This window comes from Hemibagrus wyckioides, linkage group LG13, assembly GCF_019097595.1.
Source record: "Hemibagrus wyckioides isolate EC202008001 linkage group LG13, SWU_Hwy_1.0, whole genome shotgun sequence".
Taxonomy (NCBI): domain Eukaryota; kingdom Metazoa; phylum Chordata; class Actinopteri; order Siluriformes; family Bagridae; genus Hemibagrus; species Hemibagrus wyckioides.
In genome coordinates this window covers 9559519-9573481 of record NC_080722.1, presented here as the reverse complement: position 1 = coordinate 9573481, position 13963 = coordinate 9559519, and positions in this window count along the sequence as shown.

Here is a 13963-nt window from a genome sequence, read left to right as displayed (position 1 = left end):
TTTTATTTTTTTTATAATTTTTTATGCAACTTTCCAATATGCTTGTACTTAAATTCTGTATAGTTACCGAGCATTTTATCCTTTTGGTTTTTATACTTCCCTTGCTTGTCTGGTTTCTTCCCAAGGTTTCTCCTTTATTCCATCTCCGGGAGTTTTTCCTGCCATGTCGGTCTTGTTCATAAGGGATCTAGGTCTTTGTTGACTGTCAATTGTTCGAAATATCATACAAATAACATCAAATCAAATAGCATGCTTTGGAATTAAAACTGAAAACAACCACTGACCTTGATCTTGAATGAATTATCATGCAAAATAGTTTTGCTTTCTGTGTGGCTGCAAAGCATAATTTTTTTTTTTTAACTTTACAGCTATACGAAAAACCACTGAGCCACTATGTGTGTTCAGATGGGTAGTGAAGGAAAGCAAGTAGGAAGTCAGTTTAATGTGGTCTACCAGTGGGTGGCAGCAATCTCCACACTTTTCATGAGGTGGTGTTCTTAACGTCCTTTTGACTCTGAGAAGTGGAAAGTTCAACTCTGAAACTATGCAATACTCCAATTTCAGGAGGGCACAACAGTTCCCAATGTCTCCTGTAGATTTGAAGCCGGAGCAATCAGTTTGAAGAACAAAAGCAAAAACAGTTACTTTAGAAGCGCTTGAGTCTCAATACACAAAAGGCATAGGTGAAAGGTGAGTGTGCTGGCAGCAGTGGATGTGATTAATGTAATTTGTGTGTATATGTGAGTGCAGTAGTTCTGATGCATGTCTGACACTAATGACTGTAATGACGGTAATGAGTGTAGCACAGAAGATGGGAACTAATGCATAGGTGAATAGTAGCATTTGTACAAGACCTAGTCTTAATACACTTTATTTATATCACTGCTTTGTGGATAATGGAAACAGATGAAAGGGTCTGTTCCCTTTTACTTTTTCTACATCACCTTTTCATAATTCAAAAAACACCTGATTTAAGTCTTTTGCTATCTACCTCATTGTATAATCATAGGCCTGACTGTGGTGTACTTTTATAGGATTATCCCTGATTTTCTGATGATCGGATGTAGCGCTTAATTGGAGTGGAAGATGTGCCTAGGCCTAGCTGGAGATTTTGGGCTCAGATAGTGGTCACAGATCAAGAATACAGTACAGACAAGAGTCAGGATATTAATCATTCTTTAAGGACAAGTAATTGTTATTAGAAACTCTGGGATAGATTGATAAGGCAAATGATGTGCCCTTTTGGATATGTTTAAACTTCTAAGCTGACTCTAAGCTTACCGCCAGCCTGTTCATTATAATGCATTCATGACTGAAAGGTGTTCTCAATCACTATTGTGGATTTAGAGATTATGCTATTATTGTTGTTGCCACCCATTATTTTCAGTGTAATTTGGTGATGAAGGGCTGGTCTATTTCTGTAGGTCACCCTGGCTAGGTTTGCAGCAGGTGTGTCCCCTCTAATGACAAAAATACCATATTGATATAATTGCGTCCTTTTTTGTGATTAATTTCATATTGTAATGGGACAGGATTAAGCAAAGCTCCTTCAGCCCTTATCACTGGCAGGGAGAACTACTGTATGTGTTCAGTTAATACAAGTCATCCCACTGAATAAGTATATGCATGAGTATATATACTTACAATATTACAATATATACAGATCTACCGCCAGCATATCTACCACCAGAATGACTCGGATTACTAAAGCAGAATCGGATCTCATCCCTGCCATGTACCTGGCTGATGCATTTAGAGACTTGGGATAGTTTAAAAGTAGAACTTGTCTCTGCTTTTCCTCTGAACAGATTGCCCTTGCCCTGGGGCGCCCCATGAAAGTACAAAGCCATCTAGCCACTCGCTAAAAGCCTGGATTAGAGCCTCTGAATATTACATGCGAGTAATGGGGTTTTAATTTGGAGAGCACCAATATTGTTCATTATTCACCAGACTGTTTAGCGCTTCTGATTGAGCTTATGCACTTTCTAGGCACTCAAACTATGTAAAAGAAAAAAACCATTGAGATTGCATTGAAATCTTGACCTCTTATGAACGAAATATACCAGGTCCATTCCATTCCCCTTTCTGTATAGAATATAAAAGCTTGGAGAATTGTGACACAGTGGAGGCGTTAGTTGAAATGGCCCTTGACAGAACCTTATGTCAATTCTTGTTGGTGATTGTGCCTCATCTGGTTTTGTGTGCCAGCTTTTCTCCTGCCATTCATGGTGGTCTCTATGGCAGCTCTATTTGGAGAAATGGCCCCAGTAACTGACCCCTCCATTCAGCCTAAACCTCTTTGCTATACCCAGTGTTTCCCCATCACCCTCCATCTTCCCTGGCCTTCACTGTCTCAGCTGGTCCATTTTCCTGTGTGGAATTGAACTCGATTCCTGGGGGTCAGATCATGCAGGCCTGACTGCTGACCCCAGTTCTTTCATGCTCCAATCAAAAAGACACCTTTACCTTCACATGCTATAACCTCCTAATGACCCAGCACTGACATCAGTGTGACAGTCCACACATGTACATTGTATAGCTAATATTTTTTTTCAACCACAGATTAATCTTAGTCCTGGATTTGAGAGAAGACTTTCATCTTCATCGGTTGCAATCGGTCCACTGCATTTTAAAGCATGGCTGATGTGCTCGGTTTTAAACATAATACTACCATCATTGTGGATGCTGAGCTTAAGGCATTTTCTAAATTCATCATTCAGAAATCGTTCATGGTTGCTGCAATGTGGACAATAAAGTAATAAAGTGTCATCCAATTAGAAAATGAAGCTGTCATGCAAAAAAAGTTCCCCACATTGTTAAAATGATGTGGCAGTTGAAGCTCATCAAAAAGACGAAGCTTGAAGACATTACTCGACTATTACTCTTAAGTGCCTCTTATGTTTTAAGAGCTGTGCTGTCCATCAATCTGCTATTATGTCTCCTGCTTTGCTGCTCATCTTATGGGTTTTACTGCAATTTCATAGGCGAGCACTTTAATACACGGTGAGGTTTCAATCCACTGACTTCTCCTGCAGTATCAATTGAAGTATATACAAACATGCACAGGTGCATTGAAGCAAGAGAACGTGGTTTTCAGGAGGAGATGGAAGACCAACGAGGTCGCTTGCCTCACTACCGCTCTCTTTTTCTCGCTGTGTCGGTCTGTCTGATAGTGGAGACTGGAGGATGAGCAGGTCTCGGTGGAGGGAATAAATACGTAAATGCAGGTTGTTCTCTAATCCACAGAGGTGCGAAAGCAGTGAGCCGTTAAATAAGCAGAGTGCTGAGCTGCTTTCCTCGCTGTCTGAATATTGACCAGAGACTTAAGATGATTAATGCACCACTTTAGTGCCAGAGGGGGATGGGGGGAGGAAGATGTTTGAGGAGGTTAATTGTTTTGTTTTACTGATAACAGTTGCATGAAGTCAGAGATTATATACTAGATAGGACCATTCACATACGACTGAGTGCATTAATGTAAAGGCGGTAGGAAAATTCACCAGTCATCAGCACACATGGGCCTCAATTTGAGCACTTCCCTTGATCGCTAGAGAAGATGCCAAGATAGAGCTAGCAAGTCCTTACATTGTTCAAGCTCTCAAATTTTGTAAATCCAGGGAACTGACGCTTACTGGCCAATCTCTGAGGAGCACACACAGCAATGAGAGGGTTTATAATTAAGTGCTGACAGGTGGGGTTAAGGGTCAGATGCAATCGGGACACAGGTAATTTACTGCTGGAAGTGATTTGAGTGTTTGTTTGTTTTTCATATTCACCACTGCAGGAGCAATTGCTTTTGAACTGGGAGGGAGGGAACACAAAGCTGCTGGATGTTGATTGCTGTGTGTGTCTGTATGTGTTTGTGTGTGTATGTATGTGTGTTACAGATGACATGTGCATATGGTCATTCACCAGCTTAAGGCTTTCTTTTCTTCCTAACACAGAGAGTTATGTATTTGCGGACTGAGAATTCGGGCTGGAGAACTAACTCAGAGCAGCTACAGAATTACAGGAAACCTGTTAGCAATGTGCCTTTTTTTTTATAGCATAGCTTTTTGAAAAATCGGACCCATTCAGCACTGAGGGCAAAAGAAGAGCGCTGTAATGCATTTGATGGAGAGCTCCAGCCTTTTATTCTCACCAGCTTAAAATGCATATGGATAAAAAGGTAGCAATTTGAGGCAGCTAAAAGTCACAGAAGGCCAAAAAGAGAAGGCTACTGAGTACATAGAGCTCTGGTCTGGTAAAAAGCTGCACTGCATAGGCAGTCGACTCGATAAACAGTTGCCTTTAAGAGGGTCAGGTAAATGCAACTCCATTACCCTTGTGTGAGGTGTTGGGAAATACTGTCACTATGGCCATGGATCCAAATCTAATAATAGTCAACCTTAGACTGAGGAACATGTTAAATATGATGTGTTACTCCATAGATGCTAAAGATGGCACAAGGGTATGACACACAGTGATTGGTTTCAGAAATGCTTTTTACTATTTAGTTTAAACGTCATTTGCTTTTAACCGGTATAAAGACTCGCCTCAGACATCTGAATAAATGTTAGACTCTGCAGCTGTGCAAGAAAAAGCTGCCCTGCTCTCTGTAGTGTTTCATACAATGCCAATAAATTCCTGGCACCAAGTTAAATCTCAGTGTCAAATCTCTCTGATATCTCTCTGTAGTAGATAATGAATAAACTTATTCTGATAAATGCAACTAGCCATGCTGTTTATTTTTTTTTTACTGAAATGATTTTTCTATAACAGCACATCCCAGTGTGTTTTATTCCACATAGAAATTTATAACTCTAATATGTGTGATAATTAATTACTCCTTTGTTAATAAACAGCACATTTTTAAAAGCATTATTATTATTATTATTATTATTATTATTATTATTATTCTTAGATTACTCGGGTTGTCTGCATTTCAGCTTCTGTGAACGAGCAGATCAACATAAAAAAGAAACAAACATATTTGTATATAGAAACAAAAATATAATTATATATTAGCAAATGATTTTGATTCACACTGGTATAAATCTGTGTATCTGACTATGGTTCATGCTGAAAATTCTTATCAAGCCAAATTGTATACTTGAGACTATGCTACATTATAGAAATGAGAAAAGGCTTATAATAGAAATCTAGGTGCAGCTGTTGAATTCCATCAGTAAACAAACTATACAACTACTACTATTAAATTAATAACCACAAATTTCTCCCTTTTGTAAAAGGACTCCCCTCTTTAAATGGACAGATTATACAGATTCAAAACTTTTGACTGACATTAACTGATCAATTTGTGAAAACAAACAGTTATTGACTGTGTTCAACAGCTACTCTAATAAATGAGTTTGGACTAAGCAGGCTTGCCTGTAGTAATCACACATACGGTGGGCGAAAGATGTGGCAGATAGAGATTATGTTGGGGGAAAAAAATGTTGGTCTTTAAGGAGTTTATTCTTTTAAGGCTTTTAAATATTTTTTCTGCAATAATTAGAAATAATGCAGGTAGAAGATTCAGATAGTTGGACCTGTCAAACAGGAGTGGCAGGAGTCTGTGGGGAATAGCAGCAAGGATAAGGTAAAGTGCTTCAGGGTCCCTGGGAGCCATTTTGAGTACTTTCAGAAATAATTTAAGTAGAAGAAATATATTTTTGTTTTAAATCACAACCTATATATCCTCAGCATGTTTTTTTAATGTCAAAGTAAACTTTGGACCATTTATGTTTTCCCCCTCAAATTCTCAAATATATTTTCATCTCTGTACGCGTTTCTGTAACCGCTTTTATTTGTTCTTCCATCTGCTTTACACACTTTACAGTTTTTCTTACTAAAGCTCTCATTCTGTTTTCAGGTTTGGCTTTATTGTAAAACACGGACAACAAGTTTAAATGGACTTTGTACGACATGCTACAATAATGATGCTTGGAATTTGATGAAAAATCTTGCAACATGTATTCCTAAAGCGTACTTTTATGTCTTATTATCGATTATGCTAAAAATAATTTGTATTGCACAATAGAATGAGCCATATGACAAAGTGGATTACTATTAATATTGATTGTGCTTTTTTCCATGAAGAAAACGTAATTCTCTAGCACTGAATGTACAGCTGTAAATTAGTTTTTAATATAAACTATTTTAACAAGGAATGAAAGTGCTGGTGTACTGAGTGTATGAGCCTGTGTGGCAACATTAGTCAGACAAAAGTCAAAAGTGGAGAATAAACGTAAAAGGTGTTCTCGTCAAATCATCCTACACTGTTGTTAAAAGGTAATTGGGGACAGTAATTACAGTAAGTGGAGGGTTAACAAGAAATTAACCTGAATGGAAAGGAAGAGAATGGAGGAGACAGGACATGACGGGTCTTATGAATAAAACGTATCCCATTTGAATATGCTGATCTTTGCCCCTCTGTCATCAAATGTTCAGAATATAAGGATACGCTCTGACCTGAGAGGTCCAAGAAAATGTTTCTCGCTCTCTCTTATGGACAGAGAACGTGCACTGTATGATCAGGCAACGCATTATAAAATGTTTCGCCATTTAACCTTTTAAGAATATTAGGACTGTTAAAATGAGTGGACAAAGTGGTTGTGAGCAACTGGAACCTACAGGGCTGAAGAACTTGGTGTAGATTAGAATGTGTTGTGTGATGATGCTGAGAGGAGAGGCATGTGAAGACAGGGGGCAGCTGGGCATATGGTGGCCGTCAGCTCTGGTACACCAAGGGATGTGTCTGCGTTTAGCACAGAGAGCTCCAGGCCTCACACACTCACACCTCGCTGCTTTAACCCAAGCTGATGTGAACAATCCCTTTGGCTTCTCTCAGATGTGGTGTGTGTGTGCGTGTGTGTAGCTTATCAAAGCTGAAATGATTTCAGCCTGCCAGTGTTTGAGGATGTGCTTTGCCAAGCAGACTGGATGAAGTTTTTCAAAGGCTAAGCTTTTTTTCTCAAATAGGCAAAAAAAACATTTACATTTTAACGCTACTTATATTTTATAAAGCTGACCACCCACTCTTTTTGTTGACCTTGATTTGAATGTTGTGTGTGGCGGATACTGTTTATAGCTCTGCCTCTTCGCCATCTGTAATCCAAATCACTCCAGACCTCTCGAAGCTTTGTAAGTGTGTCTGAGGTAGGCGGCGAGCACCGTAATCACATATATGCAGTAAAGTTGTCTTCACCCATTTCCTCTCTCTGCTATCAGAGACTCATCCGCCAGTCACCTGTGCCATGTTAGAGGGCCTTTAATGTATCTGCTGGAGGTTATTGTGCCGTCGGCTTTAACACACACACCGAGTCCAGTGGAGTGTGGAGCAATCATCAGCTTCTGTGCAGGAAGGATAGGGCCAGAGTGCTGAAAAGCCTGCAGTTTTTCTCGGGTGTTACAGTAGCTTGTGCATGCACATTTCCCGAGTGGCAATCTTCCAGTCCTTTTTCCGCTCTGAATAAAGGTGATGAAATCCCTCTCGCTGCAGCTAATCTTGAGCTGACAGAGAGGGCTGCTATACAAGTCAGTCTCTATCTGTTGTGAGAAGCAGTGGACGCCTCCTTGTAAGCCGCTTATGATATTGACTGCTTGCCTCCTCTCCTTTTCAGCGTGGCTCAGCTGCTGATGGGTGCACACACACACACTCACACACACACACTCACACACTCACTCATATCCTTAAAACCTTCCTCATGAGGCAATCTGTCCCCCAACCCTTCGAGAGAGTGCCTCTGGAAGTTAAGAGGGCTGAGAGAGCTTGCTCTCTTCTCTTATGCTGTCAAGTGAACTGCATTGACTATTGATTAATGCTATCAGCTGGCAGTCAGCTGAGCACTCGGATAATTCGGCTTGTGTTGGCGGTGTTATTCTACTGTATTGATATTATCCTTACCGTTAAATCAAGTGGATACCTGTAACCCTAACCCTATCCATATTAACAGTGATGTCTTCTTTACAACCGCTGCTGTCACCACTGAATTGTTCCAACTGTATGCAAAGAAACGGGAAGAAGTCGAAATGTAAGGAACGTTGATGACAGTAGAAGAGGGGGTAGCAAAATTGTCAGCAGGGGAGAGATGGAGAGAAAGGCTGAGGATGGGAAAAGGGAGGGTGCTGACAGGACAAGAATAGGTTTATAAAACATAATCAATCCACTCTGGCCTGAGCTCAATTATCCCAATCAAGGTTAATTCTTTTGAACCATGGCACAGTTAAAGGGCACAAATACAAAAAAAAGTGTGAGTGCAGGCTATCGAAAGGATTCACTGAAGGAAAAGATGCACACAGGTGGAAGTCTGGAAATCAATTACTTCTCTTCATAAGCCCTAGAATTAGCTTTTCACTTGCACTTCTATGTCACTTGTGGCCACATGTTGTCCTTCTCCCAGGGACTGAGAGGAAGGAGAAAACCAGTCTATATAATGTAATTGAGTTCTGATTGTAGGGAAGCATTTAAAGCAATAAGTGTCTTCTAGATGCCAATGTATAGTCCATTTACACCAGGATTCTGTACTTGCAATTTGATCTTTTTATGTAATTTTGGACACTTATGTAGTAGTGTTAAGGTCACATAAACAATACCACTTCATTCAGTCATGAGCTGCATTCAGACACAAGTTATGTTTATGGTTCCATTCTTGAGAGTTGTTAACAATCAGATTTCAATTGAAAAGGAAAGGCTGGATTGTTTCTAACACTGTGAAGAAATTGTCAAGTGGACAAATATCATGAACATGTTCCATGTGCCTTGACCATTTATGAGATGTCTGCAGACTTCATCTTCTCAAACTTCTCAAACTTGTAATCAGAGAGAGAGAGACCTAAAACTAAAGATCTGAATCAATTAATATTGAAAGTACTTAAAACACTGTTATATTGCTTACGTTGCATTTTCATAATCTGTAATTGTGGAGATTAACACTGATATATTAGAGGCCAATATGGAGAAATACCATAGTACAAAGTTACATGAAGGACATGAGGTAGGCAGGGCAAGCGAGCCCATGGCAGAGTGACGGAACTGCACGATGGCTCTGACTGATAAACACTAACCTGCAAATGAAAGGCTCTTCAGGCCCCATCATCCCCTGTCACAATGCAATTACTCTACAGGGCGATAGCAAGATAGAGGCTCCCAGGCTACCAGATAATAAAGCTATTGACTGATGTGAGTTAATGATTAGAATGAAGAAAAACAACAAAAGGGCAGACGTATGGGTAGACTATAGGGGGGATTTGTGACATTTTTAAATATGTACTCTTTTGTGTCCTCCTGTTAAAATTTGTATTATGATATTCTATTTAATGAAGAATATCATATGTAATGTAGCAAGTCAATTTATTTATTTTTACGTTGCACTAATTATTAACAATATTTTTTCATCCAAGGTCCAGATATATCTGTGTAGTGCTCTGAAGATTAGTGTACTCATTAGTGTCCTTTTGAGTGCTTTTGACATTGGACTGTTGGAACACCCCTTGTCCTTCCTGTGGTGCCTCCTTGTGGTGTATTTACACTCAGAGACGAGATTGCAGACATAAACGTGTTATTTAGTCTCCATTGTTTTCTTTGTAGATTAGGAGCACCTTCCCAGCGTGTAGTTGGAAAGGGCTGGGCTCTGCTGCGTGATTGGCTGTAGGGGGTGAGTGGGGGGAGAGGCTGGATTGGGCACCCTGCCGGGGGAACAAATACTGTTTCCCCCTCAGGAGTAATTTTAGTGTAGTGGGTGTGAATAATGAGTGATTATTAATCAGAGCCTGCCAGTGTGAGCACGGCCTCTTCACTCAAAGATCACGGATTTCATACTCGACTATATAACTCCCTGCACATAAAGCATTCAGGGAGGATAGAACTTGATTTAGGATGGTATTTAGGGGAAAGAAAGTCATGCATGTAACTGAATTTTAAAAAAAATGCATCATGCAACTATTGAGTGAAGTAAAGAGGAACACTCCAAGCAGATGTTTGGGGAAAATGGGTATGTGCATGGCTGTCAGGTTGTGAGAGCTCCACGCTCTTACAGTTGACAGAGATGGTGTGTGGCTGGTGCTAAAGGCCAGGACTGAAGTGCCATCTCAGGCCATCTGTGCTCTCTGCCACCTCTTTTGCTTTCAATCCCTGAGGAAAGATGTGGATCAGATGGTCCCTGCCACACAGGATATTGTATCACGTCACTTTGAACTGATGCACAGTGTTCAATAACATCTTTTTATGCATCACTGTGCAGCGGTGACTGGAAATAAAATTAGCATGGTGGGAAGAAGGCTGATAATTGCGCTGGAAATATAGATTAGGAAAGAGGAAAGATTACGATGTGTTGAACGGTTTCTTGTCTCTTGATGTGGATGATTTCAAGGACTAAAAGTCTGTAGACTGAGTGGCATGTCAGCGGCAGCTTGCATGCTTCTATTTGATCTCAAACGGCTATAGTAATCCCTATTGACAAGGAAAATGTCGCTTTTTCTTTGCATTTTTCCTACATTTGTTCATATTTATAGAATATGTATACTTTTATTTCTTATAGAATTGTATTTGTATTTAATTAGAAAACCCTTATTACCTTTTACTATCCTGCATCGTTTTTCTTGTGAGCACTTAGAAAGCACTTAAACACAACACCCATAACCCTGATATTGATACAAAAACCCTTTCACACATGCATATCTTGAAATGTATAGAAAATGATGAAAAAATATGATATGTCCACCATTCTTAGAAAACCATTGCCAATAAGGAGCGAAAATATTGCTTTCTTTTGAAATATCACTCAATTACATTTTATTCTAGTTTATCCTTTAATATTATTAAATATACTTAGTCATTTATAATGCTGTAGACATTATAAGGACACGAAAATCTAAGGATCTTTTACAGTAGCAGGGTTTTTTTTTTTCCATCACTGGTGGAATTTTGTTTTTTTGAAAAACTGTTTAAAAATTGCATTTAATATTAGATTACCAACAACATTTAAATATTAAAATATGACCTATAGATACAATAGTGGACCAGTCTCATTTATCCATTTGATTAAATGATTGTCATATGAATGATGCCGGTGTTAAATGTGCAGAAGATGCTGTAGAAAATATGGTAAATGGTCCATCTGCAGAATTAATTTAGGCTGTAGACAAAGTGTACTTAAATTTCTTGTACCCTAAAATATAATTTAACAAATTGTAAAGTATTAAAGATAATAAAAAAAACAACAACAACAAAATAGGTACTCAGACCCATCTAACCCAATCACTTCTGCATGGACACACATACCATTAAATGTTTAATCACCAAGTGATGAGTGATTAGAATAAGCATCTCTGAGCAATGCCATATGATTTTAGCTGAGTAATTTAGCAAATGTGCCACTCTCCCATTTTTCCAGACGATCACTTGGGTTTCATTGTCCAGATGAGGTGAACAAGGGAGAGATTAGAGCAGATTATAGCGAGACAAGAGGACAATGTGGCGGACAGAAGTGACATGGCGGCTATATCTGCCCTTCCCCTGTCAAAACCACAACCAATTCAAGACTGTCCCAGGGGTAATGTCCCGTATTAGACATTTTATGTCTGTGTGTGTGTGTATGTATGTGTATAGCACACATGTGGTATACACCACTAAACCAATAGTTTGTTGAAGCACCTTCTGATTGACAACCCTTTCCCAAACTTTCTTGGAAAAAAAACATTTTTGTTTCAGGTCACCCCACAGATTTTTAGCTGTATTCATGGCTCTGGCTAGTTCATTCAAAATCACTCATCTTTTCCTGAAACATGACATTTTTAATCTTCAGTGTACTAGGGGGCACCTGATATTTTTGCATGAAAATTAACTGGTATTTGTAGCTATTCATGATTCCCTATCTTAAGAAGAGCAGCTCTAATCCATGCTGCACTGTGGGCATGGTGTTCTTGTAGTGTTTCTTTTCTTTCTTCTTTTTTTGTTTTTTTCACCAGACATATTTTTGGAATTGAATTTTTATTTTGGAATTGAGCTCATCAGACCATAACACATTTTGCTACATGGTGTGATGTGCTTTATTTAGATAGTTTGGTGTGATTCATTGAACATGATTATTTTTTTGTGAGAAATATGGGTATTGTTTAGTTACCCCACCCCATAGCCAAGACATGTGAAGCATATGAGAGACTGTTGTCTCTGTTGACTGTTGTACCGAGTAATCAGTACTTGTCAGATATTTCCGAAGCTCCTTTAATGTTGGTCTCTTGGCAGCCTCCATGGTAAGTTTTTTGTTGTCCCTTGTAAATGGAGGGATGTTACGTTCTTGGTGATGTCAATGTGGTGCTCAACACTGGTGCATTTTCTGTATTTGTTGTTAATGGTCTTTACGGTTGTACACTGGTACATCGTTCAACAAGTGGTAATAGCTTCAGCTGTTGGATGAATCCAAAAACGTGAAGAAAATCCTAGAGAAACAGTTGATCTTTATTTGGGGTTAATCAGAATAATAATTAAAGTAAATAACCATATCATATTTTAAGTAAGTTAACTATTAGACATATTGTATATTATGTAGTGCATTAATTATATAAGTCGCTGTGAACAAGCTGTTACTATAGAAATATTATAATACTATACTATACTTATATACTATAATATACTATAATATACTATAGAAATACTATAGAAATCTCATTTTAGAGAAAAATGTGTTAATTTAGTCTATATTCTAATAGTTCTAATATTCTATAAGAATATTTGTGTGAAGTATTTAAAAGTTGTTCTATTATATATTTCTACTTAAATTTTTTAAGGCATGTACTATCAAATCTAGGCAGAAACATATTTCGCAGTCATAAGAAAGGTGCCCTGACCGCAAAATAGAGTTTTAAATCGAATGAAAGAACTTTCTTCCATTTCAAATTCCAAAACTCTTCTTTTTCATCATTTTTTTTAACATGATGCATGTTCTCTTTTTCAGCTTTCCAAAGAGGCAGGAGTTTGATGATTAAGATAAATAATGCAATGACCAGATTAATAGAGCATAATGCTTTAATATTTTTCATATGCAATTTGGATTTATTGTCCTTATCTGTCTGATGCCTTTGGCTAATCTAAGCAGAGCCCCCTCAGCTCCCAGGCTGAAAGATAAGGCACGGCTGTGCTTAGTGCAGAGCAGGGGGAAAACATTAACCACTGAATGAGATTATTGTTTATCTGCACAGGGTCGGACTATTCACTTTGATAAAGAGACACGTTTGACTGCGAAAATAAGGAGCAAATTGAATACTCTCTGGGGGATGTGGCTCATTTGTAACCCCTTTTTGACTGCAAGCAGACACACACACACACACTCACTAGGTTGGAAAATAGGAGGAGCAAGTGACTGCATCCTCATTTACCTAGTCATTTTTTCCACCCTGAAATTAGGTTCACAGATTGAATCTATTTGTGTGTGTTCTGGAGAAAAAACTGTCCCCTTCACATGTTTGAGGATTCAATGTGTGCATGTTTGTTATGGAAATCTATGTAGACAGCATTAGATAGAAAACCTGTTTCCAGTCCAGAGGTTATGGTAGATATAACAAAGACCTGTTCCGATGACTGGGTTTTGTGGTAAATGATGGATGGCTGTGTGTATCACTAATACAGAGGGCATGAGAGACAGCTGTGGTACAGCAGAGCCAGATGTTAAATATTTTTGTGATGTTTGTACCCTCTGTGTTTATCAGTCTCTAATTAAAAACAGCATTAATGACAGTATGAAAATATGGAAAATGTGGTATTTAAGGCTAATCTTCTTAATAGCAGAGCTGTGGATCTCTCCTTGATTGGCCCAGATTTGAAAAATAATGGCTTTTGTTTTATTTCATTTTATTTACATTTATTTATTTATATATATATATATATTTATATATATATATATATATATATATATATATATATATATATATATATATATATATATATATATATATATATATATATATTATATATATATTTATATAT